Source organism: Helianthus annuus, chromosome 7 (genome assembly GCF_002127325.2).
Source record: "Helianthus annuus cultivar XRQ/B chromosome 7, HanXRQr2.0-SUNRISE, whole genome shotgun sequence".
NCBI classification, from domain to species: Eukaryota; Viridiplantae; Streptophyta; class Magnoliopsida; order Asterales; family Asteraceae; genus Helianthus; species Helianthus annuus.
The window spans coordinates 125937693-125955164 of record NC_035439.2 but is presented as its reverse complement, the minus strand read 5'-3'; the positions used below and the strand labels follow the sequence as shown (position 1 = coordinate 125955164).

General features: G+C 34.8%; 1 long non-coding RNA gene across 7 annotated transcripts; it reads left to right on the top strand.

Annotated features, from left to right (window-relative positions):
* Positions 1-2177: 2177 nt before the first annotated feature.
* On the top strand, positions 2178-6512 carry LOC110868477. Of its 7 annotated transcripts, XR_002552472.2 has the most exons (10): positions 2181-2712; positions 2972-3025; positions 3273-3363; positions 3441-3735; positions 3832-4705; positions 4814-4860; positions 4940-4976; positions 5761-6012; positions 6101-6145; positions 6296-6512. It is a non-coding gene; the product is annotated as an uncharacterized LOC110868477 (long non-coding RNA). The 7 variants fall into 7 exon arrangements; XR_002552471.2 differs by having other exon boundaries at positions 2178-2712; positions 4940-6012; XR_002552473.2 differs by having other exon boundaries at positions 2178-2712; positions 4940-6012; positions 6272-6512.
* The last annotated feature ends 10960 nt before the right edge of the window (positions 6513-17472 follow it).

The following is a 17472-nucleotide window of genomic DNA, read 5'->3' as shown; positions in this document are numbered from 1 at the left end:
ACTACCCCTAACCAAAACCGTAGGCCTGGATGCAGGGTAAACACTAGCACCAGGGGTTCGGATAGATCAGTTCGGGTGTTCTTAATTTAGGGTGGTGTAGAATATCGATTTTAATTTGGGTTATATTTTAAAATTACCAGTTTGGGTCGTTTTAAAATACTTGTACGGCCTATGGCATGAACATAGGCTATACAATTGCTTTGTAAAAATCAATTTTACGTTTTAATTTGTGACGACTTGAAACACCTTTCAATCACTCGACCGATTAATTTTAAATACCCTATTTAATCTAAGTTGGTCGTGTCGCAAATTTATTTTAATTAATAACGTTTATTAATTACGGTTTTCAAATTAACTTTTAATTTTTGAAAAACCAATTTTGATTTTTGTATTTTAAAATAAACTGTTTATTTTAATTACCTATCCAATACTTAATAAACCTTTTATTAAAATTGTCGTTTTAATGATCGTGTATTAATTATTAATTTTATGTACGTAACAAACATCTCATGGCAAAACACATAATAAAATAAATAAATATGCAATTCCGGGTTCAGATTATGTTCGGTTCATTCGAGCCCAAGAACATGAACCGAGCCCATTAAGTGTAGCACAAACCCTTTTGTACTCCCACTTAATCTTGGATCAAATCCAAAAAAAACTTTTATATAAAAAAAACTAATTGCTTTAAATACTGTAACCGAAAAGTTAGAACAACTTTTTAATTTTATTTTCAAAATAAAGTTTTTTTTTTATGATTTACACTTCTTAATTTAAGTTTGATGATATTAAAATCATTATTTTAATATTCCATATTTTCTTTAATTTAACGCGCGTAGCTCAAAAAACTAATTTAGTACGCTTGTTAAAAAAAAAAAAAAAATTCTATACCCGGATTTGCATAGTACGATCATTAAGCTAAACGAAATAGGTTAAGGCCAAGTATTTTGTCAAAGAGTACTTTGACAAGTGTTCATGTTTGGCCTTAATAAAACTTGCCTATAACTATTATACGTGACAGGATCCTATGCCAAATGTACTCGATTTTAAGCATGCAATCCTATAACTATTTTATAGATCTACAAACACTATAATAAAATTAGCCTACTTTGATTTGTAAGGTGGCTCTGATACCACTGTTGGAAGTTTCGTGTAACTTTTGGAAAATAATTTTATCAATTTGTCAAACAAACTGAACGCAGCGGAAAACATGTACACGAGGTTCGGTTCTAAACCGTTTCCACCAGTGATCTCTTTATAATCAAAATAGGTTATAATAAAATTAAAGAATCGTGACATCCAAGAAAGACACCTTGGTTCAACGAACGATCTCGCTAGATGATCGTTGACCACGAAATCATATTTGTTCGTTTGAAACGATTTCAAACGAAACCTTTAAACTAAAGAAAAATAAAGTTCAAAAACTTTACTTACCTTTTTGCGTAATTGAAGAAACAAAAGGATTCGTTTTACTAGCCAAATAAACTTCACGAATAATTGCTCCTTCTCTTCCTTTTCTCTTTTTGACGGCCAAGAAACAAAACAGGAAAAATCTATATTTTTTTTTCTCTGTTTCCGTTTGAACCTTTTGAGAAGCAGCACCCACCATTTACCAATTAAAGTTCCATATATACTTTCAACTAATTAAAAGTTACGTAACCTATATGGATTGAGAGTTATCTTTTGAGAGTTATATGGAAGTTATTATACAAAAGATATACATATATATCTTTTATCTTAAACCAATTGTATTCTAAATACAACTCCTTCATAATTATCTCATAATTAAAACAATTATCCCTCTTGTTAATTATCTAGATAATTAACAATATATAAATACGATTTATTATAATATTAATCGGCTCTCCGTAATTATTCCAAATAATTACTCGTTTCTTCATTATACTTATTATTTCGTGATCCGGTGATTAACGATTAAAACACCGTTATATGTCCGTTGCCCAAAGTGTAACTCTTTGGGTCGTACCTTGACGACAACATTGAATTGTAATCGACAATTGAACATTATATCCAACAGAAGGAAGTTTGATCGGTACATTTTAAGTACACCTTATATTCTTAATTATCTATACTATTATAAAAAGGAGAAGTGGTGGATAAGAATGTAATTTCACCAAATATACAAGTTCTTAAGCAGCATGTACATTTAAGCAACACAATTGGAATTGAAGAGTCATTTTAAGACGCCTACAGGGTCATTCTCGGAATCATATTTTCCCAGCAGTTCTCAAGAAACCCAAGCGTTTTGATTGTCCCCAATTCAAGCCAATCTAATTGATAATCATTGAAATTGATGGCACTATCATTCTCGGTAGCTAAATGTGATGGAAGATGTTCTTAAACAACACAGTAATCAACAACTTGATTTGGATTCCCCGTAGAGCAGAGGAAGCTGGTATGTGCGAGCGGCGGCTAGGGTTTTGCCATATTTTAGGTGGAATGGGGTCAGAGCAGGATCTCCATCCCGATTGGGGTCAAACCAATCGAATTCTGGCTCTGCTATGCTAACTCTATTGGCTACATGCGATGTTATTGGATCGACAGGTATTATTTTCTTGTGTTTTCTCGCAGAGTGCTTCAGGAGTGCTGGATTGACTTAACTCAAATACAAGGAAGATGAGCAAGAAGAACCCACTTGTATACTTGGACGTGTCTATAGATGGAGATCCTATTGAAAGAATGGTTTTTGAGGTGTTCTTTTTGTGCCATGGCCAGTTTTTATTAATATTATTTGTTTTTTAGATGTTGCCGTGACCGGTTATTTATTTTTTAATGGGTTTTCAGGTGTTTCTTGTGCCCTGAATGACAATTTTTTTTGTTTCTTTTTTCAGTTTGCATGATGTATATTTACTTCTGATCTGTCATTTACATAGTAATGCTATAAATGCCAACTTATTACTGTTAAGGCATTGCAATGGCTATAAACTTATTTTTCTGTATGGTTTTGCAGCTCTTCTCAGGTACTGTTCTAAAACTGATGAGAATTTTCGGGCACTTTGTACTGGTAAAATATTTACACCATATCTTGGTACTCGTGTTTTGAAACTTTTGTGACATTTCTGATCTATTATCATTATATAATCTTGAACATATATGATTTGGTCAACTATATTTTTTTTACTTCACTGATGAATATACAGTATAAAATTTGAAGGTCAGGTTTATAAGGCCTTTGTTATTATTAAGTTTGGCGGGTTTTGGGACTGTTTATTTCATCAACTTATAGTAATGCATGCTTAATTAAATTTCAGGAGAAAAGGGGAATGGTCAGAAGAAAACTGGAAGACCCTGCACTACAAGGGATCCTTTTTCCATCACATAATTAAAGGATCTTTGGCTCAGGTATGTTTTTTATCAGTTATATTAATATATTATACCGTTTTATTATTTTCTACTTAGTGAATAACAAACATGAATAGGCATATGTCTATTGGTGTTATGTCAAACGGCTTGCGAAGTAGACAGCAACCAAGACTTGGAATCCCAGAAAGAAGTGTCATTCGTGGCTGGAAGCATATATCTTCATAAACATGGAGAAGTTGACGGGTCAAAAGTACGCGTGCAGGTCGATATTGAAGAAAAAACTTGTGACGCAACCAACTCCTGGGGATTATGTAATGCTTGCTTATCACCATTGATGTGGGGATTAACAACCAAAAACTATTGCTTGATGAGTTTTATATTGGTCTCACACAAAACAGGGCCACTCGAAAGGTACATCAAGACTACTCGCACTAAACTAGGGTCCTGGAAGTTGTCCAGATTTAGTATTATCTTAATCATGCCTATTCTTTTCTATCATTTATGTAGGAGTATTATGACTTACTTGAAGAGTTATGTCTGCAGTCAAGCAAAGCTATGGTCAAAAAGTGTTTGTGCAGTGTCTCTTAAAACTTAGATTTACCCAATAGCTCATAAATGTACCTATCAGCCAAATATAAAACCACTCAGTTGGCGTTCAGTGATGATATTTATATTGTTGATTGATGATTTTCTACTCAAACTCAACAACTTTCATGTAGTTAGATAACCTCAATTTTACTCTACAGAACTAGGCATTAGGCATGGTAAACGGGTCGGGCCGGGCGGGTTTGAGATGCGGGTCAGAATGGGTAATTCAAAAAAGGTTGGTTCAGTAAGGGTTACTTTTGTTCGGGTCGGGCTCGAGCGCTTAACCCAACGCTCGACTTGTGCGGTTCTGGGCTACGCTTGCACCGGGTTGCGACATTGGATTTGTTCAAAAGGTCTTATCTTCTTCCATCTCAATTTATTCATTGATATGCGCAGAAAGAAACACACAGTTTTCCCCGGTTTGAAAAATAATACCAACCCATGCTGACCCATTTGAAATATAACACCGACCCATTCTGACCCATTTCATTAGAAAGGGTTGTCTCCATCAACCCACACTGGCCCATTTCAATTTATGCCACCTTCTAAATAGTTTTATTCAATAATATATATTTATTTTTGTAATGATATACTCTGTGGCCCCACCCGACCAGACCTGACTAACTTTAGTAAATTTTTAGTGAAGATTGTACCAAAGTTTTGATTTCTTGGAAGCTTTTGATTAATAACCAAGATGCAATTTGAGTTTTGTATCGGTGAGTTCGTCACCTGGAAGTGGAGACACAACAGTCATCGAGGCAAGCGGCGTCCGAGGTGTCGAGCGAGACCTTAGGTCCGTACCAGTTTGCTTTTGAACAATTTTTCACATGCAAGATTGCCTTTTCTTAACTGTAATATCATGCGTTAATCCATTGTTATTGCTGCTGATAATATTCTGTAGGCAAGAGATCAAAGAGGCATTTGAGTTGTTTGATATTGATGGGTCTGGTATGTTGTTTATTCATTATTGTATACTGTTTTAGTTAAAGTTATTAAAGTTGAGTGCTTTAATCTGTTTAAAATGTAGGTACCATTGATGCCAAGGAGTTGAATGTTGCTATCAGGTATGAGTTTAATGTATGAATACAGTTACTACAGGTGGGGACATGGGTCGGGCGGGTTGCGTAATGGGTCAAAACGGGTCATTGTCGGATACGGGTCGAAGCCAGTTGGGTTGAGCCGAAACATTTTTTTGTTAGAAATCTTTACAGTTTTATAATCTATCTTCTTTGTTACAGGAGTAATATTATTTCAGTAACAATCTATTTTCGGCCCGTTTTGTTTTAACTCGGTTTTTTTTAATAGTAAAGCGTACTTCTAATGCATGCAACTTCATAATTGTTTTATCAGAAAAACTTAAATCATTACCGGTTAACTCAACGACCTAAGTTTTCTTTCACTTTGAGCAAAAAGAATGGATTTAACAAACTAGGACGCTCAAGTCTTGCAAATGAGGCTATTAAAATGGTATTTCTGGTACAGAAAGAACAAAAAAAAAAAAGAGAAGTTATTGCGTTAATAACGCAAAATTACAGCCACTTGACGATGAGATGAAGGTCAGTTCAAGTTTAAGTTATGAATGCTCGAGCTCGAGGTTGGCTGGTCGATAATTTTTCAAGTTCAACGTCGGCTCCACTTTGGCTTGTTTATAAATTATAACTTTATATTAGATTTTAATTAGTTTTTATATATAATTTTGTTGTTTTTTAATAACTTATATTATAATTAGTAATTATAACTATTTAGTAAAAGTTATATAGATTGTGGGCTCAATTAGGTTCGTGGCCCAGATTGTGGTAGATAAGTGTCGCTCGGGCTTTACTAAACGAGCGTGTTTGTATTTTTTAGGATTCGAGTCGCGCTGTTTTAAGCTCGGCCTGGTTAAGCTTGTTTTCGAGCCGAGTTCGAGTAGGTCGGGTTGTTTGCACCACCTACTTAAAAACAACCTAAATGAGTCCAAAAAAGCTGTAAATATATTCATGTTCACAAATAATCATAAAAAATAAGGTGGGTTAAGGGTGTACACTTCTACATGGTTACAACGAAGAGTTCAGGAAGACGTTCAAGAAAGACAATCGAAATGTGAAAGTTGTTTCAGCTGTAAGTACTTCCTATCAAGGTTACATAACTGCTGGTGGTTTTTTTTGGTTGGTTTTACATGTTATGTGTAATATTTTTGCGCGTATAGGTCGGGAAACCTGCTGGAGAGAAGTGGAAATATTTGAGTGCAGATGTACGCAAAATATGGTTTTCGATCTTTCATAGTTTCATATATATGTCATACTTTTTAACTTCTGTCATTCAATCAAGTAGTTATGTAGTAATCCTATCAATCATTAAATATGTTTTTATCACCCAGTTTGTTCGTGGCTATTGATCACAGGGACATGCTGGGACAGTTAGCATTTCTTCGCTGCAGACCCAATGGTTGGTGCAGCTGAATTAAGGATTATAAACGGGTCGGCATGGTATACGGAACCATTTTTTGATTTATATTCCCGTCTGTATTGTCGACTCCGCTGCAACGCGCGGGCTCCCCACTAGTAATATAAATACATCAATATTGATAATAAATATAGTATTTTGAACATCATATTTAAGAAAGGCTTATACTAATCCTATACCACTATAATCTTATTTTCACATTCATATATGTATAGGGGTTATACGACCCGTATAGAATGTGGTTGCACAAAATTAAATGCAATGGAATGTCTTGTTTTGACTTGTTGTATACGACCAATATAATGTTATACGGCCAAAGTTGATAAATCTGAAGGATTTTTTATCAAGTTTCAAGGTTTTAACACATGTATACGGGTCGTATAATGTTATACAGTCCGTATGTAATTATTATTATTTTTTTTTTTTTTGAATTTTATAAACCGAAAGAACGTATAATAAGTTTTTTTGATATATGACTATATTATTGATAAATGTACACGTACGGTCCTTAAAAATGTATTTTTTTAATTTGATAAACCGAAAGAACGTTTAATAAGTTTTTTGATATATGGCTAAATTAGCAATAAAGTTACACATACGATCAGTATATAATCAAATGTTTTTATTTTTAATTGGGAAAATTACTTTTTGAGTCATTGTGTTTTATGGTTTTAACCACTTGAGTTCAAAATCAAAATGTTTAACGCCCTTAGTCCATACAACCACTTTTTATAATCCTTTGAGTCTAAATTTTTAACTCCATCCACCTAGTATGTTAAATACGAGGGCAATTTAGTCTTTTAGACACAATGTACAGCTCTTATATGCACAAGAGTATAATGGACAAGTCTTTGATGCATAATAATTTTAGTATTATATATAAAATCAATTTCACACACTGCACACACACACTCTCTCTCTAGACATCCTACCACCACCCTCCACCAACGCACCACCATCATCCCCACCGCATCATCCCCACCACTACCATTCCACTGCCGCCAACACTACCACCACCATCCCACTAAAACCCCAACACCACCATCCAACTGTCTCCACCTCTGAACAACCACCAACATCACCATCTTTTCGAAACCCCAACAACCACCATCCCCGACGGCTTCACCACCACCCCCGCACCACCACCATCCCCGCCACTACATTGCCATCATCCCCACCTTTGTACCGGCAGCAAGAGATAGAGTCACGAGAGGGAGAGAGGGTTGTGCGAAAGTGGTAGTGGTGGGTGTTCAAACCAAGCAATCTAGTAGATAAAACCAAAAATTACCCAAATTCTAACTACAAAATCAAACAAAACATGCAGTTTGAGCTCACCTACTACACAATCATCAGCATAAATATTATAACGAAAAAGCATGTGCCTAAGCAATTGAAGATGAAATACACACACAGTGAACCGATTCACATCAATTTCGTGATCCTAAATCAATATTAATCAAAATATATTCAAGTACAATGAAATCCGAACAGCTGAAACCCTAATTCTGTTGGAATTTAGTGAAATTGAGTGATCTATTGTAATGGTGCAGCGGTTGTGCGTGGAGGTGTAGTGGTGGTGACGATGGAGGTGGTGCGGTGGTGCAGTGGTTGTAGGTGGTGTAGTGGTGACGATGGAGGTGCAACGATGGTAGGGTGTGGTGGTGACGGTGGAGGTGGAGGTGAAGGTGTAGTGGTGGTGTGGTGTTGATGGTGGAGGTGTGGTGGTGGGAGGATGGAGGTGGTTTAGAGAGAAAAAGGAGATGAGAAAGTTGCATGTTCTTTTAGAGAGAGAGAGATAAGGGAGAAAAAGATATATAAGATAGAGAAATCTAATTAATAAATTAGTTTTATAACTAGGGGTAATTTAGTGATTTAACAACAGTTAATAAAAAAATTCTAACGGTGTTAAAAATTTGGACTCAAAGAGTTATAAAAAGCGGCTATAGGGACTCATGGCGTTAAACATTTTGATTTTGGACTCAAGTGGTTAAAACCCGTAAAATACAGGGACTCAAAAAGTAATTTTCCCTTTTTAATTTTATAAAACCGAAAGAACGTATAATATGTTTTTTTATATGCGACTATATTAACGATAAACTTAAACCTAATAGTCTACTAGTCTCCCTATTATTACCACCACCTTGGATTTATAACTCGTGAACATATGAATTAGAAACTTGTCGACGAACTTCTAGATCAAGAGCTACCAGATGAACTTCTGAAAGAGTGTTCATGAATGAGCTTCTAACTTAATGGTTGCTTTGGTTGAACTAAACAAAATGAATGTTATTACGGTTGTAAATGGACCGAACTCAAGCTTGTCTAATTCAATTTCTTAAACTTCGCCTCATATTAACATTTACGTCCTTTAAACAAAATTCAGTGAACAAACACCCACTAAAGAGTTAAGCAACTATATATAAGATATGAGTACAAGTTCTTTTCATTGAATAAAAACAATTACATTTCACTTAAACACCCTAAAAGGAAATTAGATCGAAATAGAAGGCAAACAAGCAACAAGTTGCACCAGTAACTTTTTTTTTAACAGAAAAACAACATTCATAGACCTTGGAGTCATAACATTACTACGCATGACCCGTTGGACTCGACTAAGTAGCTCCACAACCTCTGGTGCAAGGAAACCAAAAGTATTAAAAGCAAATGGTATAAATATGTGTTGATTGTCAAGACACACTTTCTCATGTTTGGTCAGTTTGCCTGAAGCAGCCTAACCCATCGTGAAAACACAACTCCTCAAGCCCACTAGAGGGGAAATCCCTGTTAGATCCACACACGTGTGTTTTTATCATATACATTTAAAGACCAAAATGTTAGTTGGTCTCAGTGTTGATCTTCCTTCCAATGAGTCAGTTAAGAAATTCATTTGGGCCTCCTTCTTGGTAGAAAACTCGGCACGCCTGAATATGCCAAAAAGAACATCCCTAACAAAAGTATGTCGATATTTGAACACCGCGAGCTATCTACAATGTATTGCATGCTCCCAAAAGGAGTCCTAACACTCATTATGACAATCAAGGTATATCTCGTCAACCGAAAATACGGGAATCATGAAGCGATACTTAATGATAGTATGGTACTCTACCAACGACATATGTTGATCTAGCCCATCTGTTAGGATAGTGAGAAGGAAATCTTGGGCATGTGATACACATAAACACTCAAAAACAGCTTTTTTGTCTAACAATCATGTCATGGGGTATTTCATGAAGAATTCTACTAAAAAGGGAGATAAAAAAGTGATTTTACTTTTGTTTCTTTAAAAAATAGTATATTCTAAGTATTAAAATGTTTTTTTAAGAATAGGTTAAAAAAGATATGTATTACCTTCCAAATCACAAAAATAATACGAATTAGAACTGTTTGATGTAACATGTTACTATTATACGAACTAGAACTGTTTGATGTAACATGTTACTATTCCAAATCACAAAAATAATACGAACTTTAATATAACTGTTTGATGTAGTACTATTTTATGCAACCCACCTCTTCTTAGTTCTTACTCATTATAATATAATGCACCCAACCACACAACAATGTCCACTTCTATGGTTACGTTTTCTTTTTTTGTTTTCTCTTTCAATTTCTTTTAATTATGATTACGTTTTCTTTCTTCTTCTTTTTTTTCTCTTTCAGTTTTTTAACTAGTAATTAAACAATTAATAAACTAAAAAGAAAAAAACGAAGGAACACGAACACTTATTCTTCTCCTTTCAACCTCCAACAACAATTATCACCACTGACTCCTTACCTCTAGTAACACCCATGGAACCCAACACTCCGTCTGAACCCTCTGCATGCAAATCAAAACATCTTAGTCACGACGAAGACGAGACATTCTAAGGGGGTAACCGGAGCCCCAGAAGTGAATGAGATGATGTTCGAATCAGATCGGTGAGGCTAGACTCTTATATATTCAATATTTTACAATACATAAAGAATTTTGAAAATTTTCGGTAAAATTAACACTACAAGCGAAAAAATCGGTGAGGCCAGGGCACCCCCGAGCCACCATTAACCTCCGCCCTTGGTTCGAACCATAACCCTCTTTTTCTAATACGTGGAGGACGATGATGAATACAAATGATTGAACTATGATATATAAGTTATTTATATAACCGTGTACCGGCTCTACTATCATTGTTCTAATAGATATAACGTATATGTTTTTAAGTGGTTTTTACAGTTTCTTATTTATTTACATAACATTAACCAGCAACTTTTTAATGCATAATAGTGTTGTACTTTATGCTTAGGGTGGGTGTTTCTTTTAAATGATTTTTTTACTTTTAACCCACATCTTTTCATCTTTTGTAATTTAACATCATAGCATTTTAAATTTTAACTTTGGTCCCTTTTACTTTTTATCTTTCACAATTTTTTCATTTTAAATTTTGGTCTACATTTTGCGAGTTAACATGCTCCACGTGCATGTGTTGTTCAACTTTTTCACATCTATCTTTTCCATTTTACGGCCTCGTTGCAATGCATGTGTCCTATCGATCCGCGTTTTCGACACATTTACGAGCTTTTTCAGTATTCGTAATCTCTTGCAGTGGTGTGGGATTGGTGCTACTCGGCATGGTTTTACGCTCGCCGCAACGCGGAGACTTAACACTAGTTAGTTAAATTTTTTTTTGAATGGTGATAATCTTTAACTTGTTGTGAGAGAGATCTCACACCCTTCTAAACAGAGGACTCTAACCCTACTCTGATTAGACTATGTTTTCTTAAGTTTTATAATTCTTTACCCGCGTGTAGTATTCAAAATATCATTATCACCGAAAAATAAATATTTCAAATTATGAAATGTTTGAAAAGAAAAACTAGTGTCAAATCGGTCCACTTTTTGTGCAAAGAGCCAACAAGGCAAAAACTTTAAACTAGTGGACATTTTCTGCAGACCAAGAATTCTGGTTCCCATCTCTGCCGATGGTCTGTTGTTAAACGACATAATAGGTCCGACATTGCCCAAACGTGGGACTCAGAGCGTTGGAAACAACGTACGTGCACATAAGATACAAATATCGTTACTATTATAGATAAATATGTTTTTTTAAGAACGCCTAACTCAAACATTTGATGATAAATACCTTTATTACATACTTTTATTACATACTTTGATACTATTAGACTATAAAGCCTTTGATATATTGTCATTAAATTTTGTTACATTAAAACAAGACCGTCTCAAGCATTTTGTTGAGGGTCAACGCCGAAGATAATAATATTGGGGCTCATTTCGTCAACAAAAAATTGCTTTCAATCGTGTAATTCATATATATCATATGTGTTTATGTATAATTAGATTAAAAAAAAAAGAACTCCACCACTAACAATCTAAAACGCACCTCTATGTAAGAACCATTTTTTTTCTACAGGGATCTATGGTCGTTATTTGGTGAAAAAGTTTTTTTTTTTTTACGTGTAATATTTCCGGCCCCTTATTTGCTACTGCCCTACAATTAAGATTATATTTGTTATCTAAAATCGACGTTAAGAATTTTTTTATCTATATATATTAGAACACCTTTATGTAAGAGCTAAGAATGGAGATGGTATCCGGGTACAAAGATAACACAAACTATATTGAAACTAGTTGCAGTGTAGGGATGTATTCAAAAGTGGGTTCCATTAGGGGTGTAAACAAGTTGAGTTGAGCCTAAGTTCAACTCATTTAACTTAACAGAGCTCGCATAGTCGCATTTGGTCAGTTTTGAACTCTATGTCTAGAGTTTGATATTGACACGTGAGTAATTTTTTATCAGCAAGTTTAGCAAAGCTAGTTTATTATTTATTAAGTATTTTAGTTATTCATATGTATTTAATAGGGCTGATTTATTCACTAGTGTTTTAAATTTTAAAACACCATAATATATATTTTTTATACTCATTAGGTAAAATGGCTTTTTAGCGGAACCCAAACCTCGTTTAATAATGTTTGTGTATAACATATGTATATTATTAGGTTTTCTTTAATTATATATAATATTTAGAGTTAAATGTCACTTTAGTCCCTGTGGTTTGGGTTATTTTACCAGTTTAGTCCAAAGGTTTCATTTTTCGTCTGTGGGTCCAAAAAGGTTTCACCACTGCTATTTTAGTCCACTGCGTTAACTTCATCAATTTTTTCTGTTAACCAGAAGGGCAATTCGGTCATTATATATGGCTGAATTGCCCTTCTAGTTAACAAAATTACATATAAAATGACCGAATTGCCCTTCTCGTTAACAGAAAAAATGGTTGAAGTTAACCCAGTGGACTAAAATGGCAATGATGAAACCTTTTTGGACCCACAGACGAAAAATGAAACCTTTGGATTAAACTGACAAAATGACCCAAACCACAGGGACTAAAATGGCATTTAACTCTAATATTTTTTATGTAATTATATTGTGTATTATATGAATAATTTAATATTTAAATAAATAGTAGGATTGTCTAGTCTCGTGAATCTAATCAGGCTTAAATTTTGTGTATTAATCTTAGGCTCAAGCTCGTTTATTAAATGAGTCTTAGCGAGTTTATTTATTAAATTTGGCTTGATTTGAGTTTTTAGCGAGTAAATCCCAAAGGTTTGTAAATTGTAGTAGTGTTTATAAACTGTCCGTAACATGTGGTGACAGCCATAAGATATTTGTATAGACATTACATGTGTTGTTAAAATGACTCAATGCAAAAACATTCCCTTTTGAACAATTGTACATTATTAATTGCTGAAGTAGCAGACAGGAAACCATGGCTTACATATTGACTAGCATGGCAGATCTGGAGGATGGAAACACAAAGCTCAAGAACATATCTACCAATTTTATTTTTTTTAAAAGGAAGAAAAAAAAAAAGAAGAAGACATTATTCATAACAAAAAGTCTTGCAATAATATATTCAGTGATTATTGTTGATTTCAATCATAATCACTTGCATCTGCACAAAATAATTGCATCAAAATAGCTAAAATAAATCACATTAACTATTATGAATTAAATAACATATGGGTTACATTCAAAACTTTCTACATTGAAATCTCCCTATAAGAAAAAGAGCTAAAATAATCCAACTTGAGGAAATTAAAGAGATCAATTATCTGTGTTCTTGATCTCTACACAAAGTACTATTACAATCTATGGATCACTAGTTATGTGACGGGTTCGACTTGCTAGGCGGTCGCTTCCTCAAACTATCCTCCACCGATGCTTGCGTATCGTTCATCGCTGCACCCTTGAGCTTAGATGGATCTATAGAAAGTGATGTAAGAGATGAACCTGCCATCAGTCTTCTTGGTTGAAATCTTGCTCTAAGAACACGCGGTTGTTCATGACCAAACGATGAAACCGAAAAATGGAAGAAGATCAAGAAAAAGATGAGGAACACTGGCTTGAAACTCATGGTTTTTTGTGTGTGTTTTTGGAGTTGAATTTTGATACTTGATGATGGTTTTTAAGGAAAGAAGATGACTGAGAAGTTACAAGGTCTCTTCTTAAGAAAGAAGGAAAAATATGTTTATTGGATGCAGCTTGTGCTCAATCTGACATATCATGTGTTATTTGGATTATTATAAAGATATTTGAAAAAATAGTAAAATAAATAAAAGTAGTTTGAACAATGTTGTATAGGCTTTCTAGATTTGGATATGAAACTTGGTATAAAAGGGTGTCTGTCTAGGGGCATTTTGGTAATTAATTATGTTTAAAGAGGAATATATGGTATGATCAATGATTAAGAGAAGTGTGTAAGCTAGACTGAAAGAGGGTGGTGGTTTGACTAGTGTGACATATGTGAGTCATATGTTGTTATCTTTTTAAGAAGTTGGAAACTTTCAGGAGGTTGTCATGTGAATCAGATTTGACAAATAGTGATATTCCTCACAATTTGCAGAAATCTTTATAGAATAATAAATAACATGTGTGATCATGTGACTTCAACACATGATACTAGTCACCCTCTTGTGTGTTTAAAATCTTAAATTTACAAACTAAAAAGATTCTAAAAGTACAAACATAAACAGCTCAACATAGCTGGGGTGTGCTACATTTCCTTTGTGAACTTATCTCCAAGGGAATGCTCCTAACACTTTCTTCTAAATTTGAAAAGCAAGAAGCCCCTCTCCAGCCTCTTTTTTTAATATATAATTTTTTTTGGAGGATTGTAAGGTTTCCTCTTGTAATAAGCGGATCGATCGTAGGAAAAGTAAATATTTTTGTTTTGTTTCGGGAGTAGATTAGACCATGTGTAGTGGTAGAGAAAAATAATGCCCCCACCATGGGGCATTATTCGACACGTGTCATCCCAGTCAGCATGGGGCGTTATTGCGAAAGTGGTGTAGTGGGAATAATACCTAATAATGCCCCTTCCAATCATTTAAAAACAAAAAAAACAAAGAGATGTTGATTGGTGGGTCAAAGCAAAAGTGGAATTCATTGGTTAAAGCAATTCCCCCACAGCGTTATGATTAAAACGCCGGGCAACATTTTTTCAGTTTTTTTTTTTAAAATAACGCCCCCTGTAATGGGGGGATGGGCGTTTTAAGGCGTTATTTTTCAATTTTTAAAAAAAAAAAACGCCCCACTACGGGTGACCTTACTGTGATACTTTTATCTACTTACACGAATATCTGATAAGATGTTTGGGCTAGGTACCATGCATCAGTTTGTAATTAACCGAAGTTTGTTGGAAATTGGGTACATCGGTATGACATGTTTGATTTGAATTTGGTATGTGTACATTTGTTACCTAATATGATCCCATTTTTACAAATGAAACCCTTTTTATTTTTACTAAAACAAAACATGTCATTTAGTACCTTGTATCATCTGATTGTATAGCCTCTAAAGGGCTGTGAGGCGTGACCACGTGAATTAGCGGCTTGTGACACACCCTAAATTTGTTGCTAGCAGGCGTTGCAATTTAAGGAGGCGAATATCAAGGCATTTGATCGACAGTGACTTCAGAATTTGAAAAATGATTGTTACCAGGGGCGGATTTAAGAAAAAGCCAAGGTGGACGGGCGCAACCCTAGAAAAAAAAATTAGTATTAAGTTCCGTCGAAAATTTAGTCCGCAACCTTTGGAATTTTTCGTCCGCACCTCTTGGAGTTTTTCGTCCGCACCCCTTGGAATTTTCCGTCCGCACCACTTGGAATTTTTCATCAGCATCCCTTACGTAAAAATTGTTATCAATTTATATCTTAATTTTTTTTTGTAAACACTTATTTTTTTTAAATACTACCTAAATTATATAACTTTTAATACCTAAATAACTAAACCCAAATACCCAATACCTTTAACTAGCCCACTACTAAGTCTTAGCCCAATAAACAAATCCAACATATCAACAATATTTCAAACTAAAATAAAATAAACAAGCCCAAAACCCTTACATGTTCTCTCCCGCTCTCTCTATCCTCCCTGCACGCCAGCGATCAGAACATCAGGGACAACAGTGAACAGCTAGCAACCGCATACTACCGTAATCAGCCACCATACCTCCGCCGATCGAACACAAGTAAATTTCTTTGTTATTTTTGATGAATTTTGGTTGATTTTTTGGTTGATATTAGCCGCATACTAACCATGACAGTAGACATGTGCTTCGTTTTGTTTTTCACTATCTTATATGGTGGGTTATATTTTGTTAGTGATGATATTTTGCCTTTTTTATAGCCGCATACACCACACAGTAGATCTGGTGGGTTATATTTATTAGTGAAGAATGTTTGGCCTTTTCTTTTTATGGTGTATATGTTGTTTAGATGATTTTTAGGGTTATTTATATTATGATTTAAAGGGCTTGAATAGTTGATATATTATGTAATATGTTATGGAGCCATGTTTTGGATAGATTTTAAAAAAGGGTAAATTACACTTTTCGTCCTTTATGTTTGTACCGGATTGCAACGGATAACCTTTAACTTTAATAATTACAGTCACAATCCTTTATTTGCAAAACCCATTACAATCTACGTCCTTTAACACTAACCTAGTTAAAAAATTTTGTTAAGTTTATACACTTAAGGGTATTAAGATCAATTCATGTTTTTATTTAAATGTTTAATAAATAAAACAAAAAAAAATAGATATGCACATCTTCTTCCCTAATTCCTAAAACGCTACCCACCACCACACCACACCACACCACATCATCCACCCAACCTCTGCAACTCCCTCATCGATCCCCTTCCCTAGCGTTAATCTCCTTCATCGAGAAGAAGGAGAAGCCCGTCTTCCTCAGCAAAGCAGAGCGAGAACAACTCGCCCTCAAACGTCGCCAAGAAGAATTCGAACAAAAAAAAGCGCCGATCCGAACAATCAAACCCTAACCCCTCATCCTCCAACCCCTCACCCTCCGCCGACGACTCCTCCCGCCACCACCGCTCCGACCGTGACCACCGTGATAGAGACAGAGAACGAGAATCTGAACGACGGTGAAACAAGACAGTGAAACGATCCGGTGAGCCTGAACTGTATCGGGTGGGTGTACGAAGGGAGGGTGTCAACAGTAATGGATAGCGGTTGCTTTGTTCGGATTGGTGATATTGATGGTAAAGAGGGTCTGGTTCATGTGTCACAGATGTCTACAAGAAGAGTTTTAAATGCAAAAGATGCGGTCAAACTCGATCAAAAGGTTTTCGTGAAGGTGATTTCTGTTTCGGGTCAGAAATTGCCGCTTTCGATGAGAGATGTTGATCAGAACTCCGGTAAGGACTTGTTGCCATTAAACAAAGCTGTTGAATTAACTGCAAAAGATTATCGATTGTATGATGAATATTATCGATTGTATGATGAAGAAACTACAGACAATGGTTTCTCAAGAAGAAGACGGTGACAAGGATATGATGTTGAGTTAAACATTTAAATTATTTTTTGTTTATTTATTAAACATTTAAATAAAAACATGAATTGACCTTAATACCCCTTAAGTGAATAAATTTAACAAAATTTTTTAACCAGGTTAGTGCTAAAGGATGTACAGTGTAATGAGTTTTGCAAATAAAGGATTGTGACTGTAATTATTAAAGTTAAAGGTTATCTGTTGCAATCCGATACAAACATAAAGGACGAAAAGTGTAATTTACCCTTTAAAAAATGAAAACCC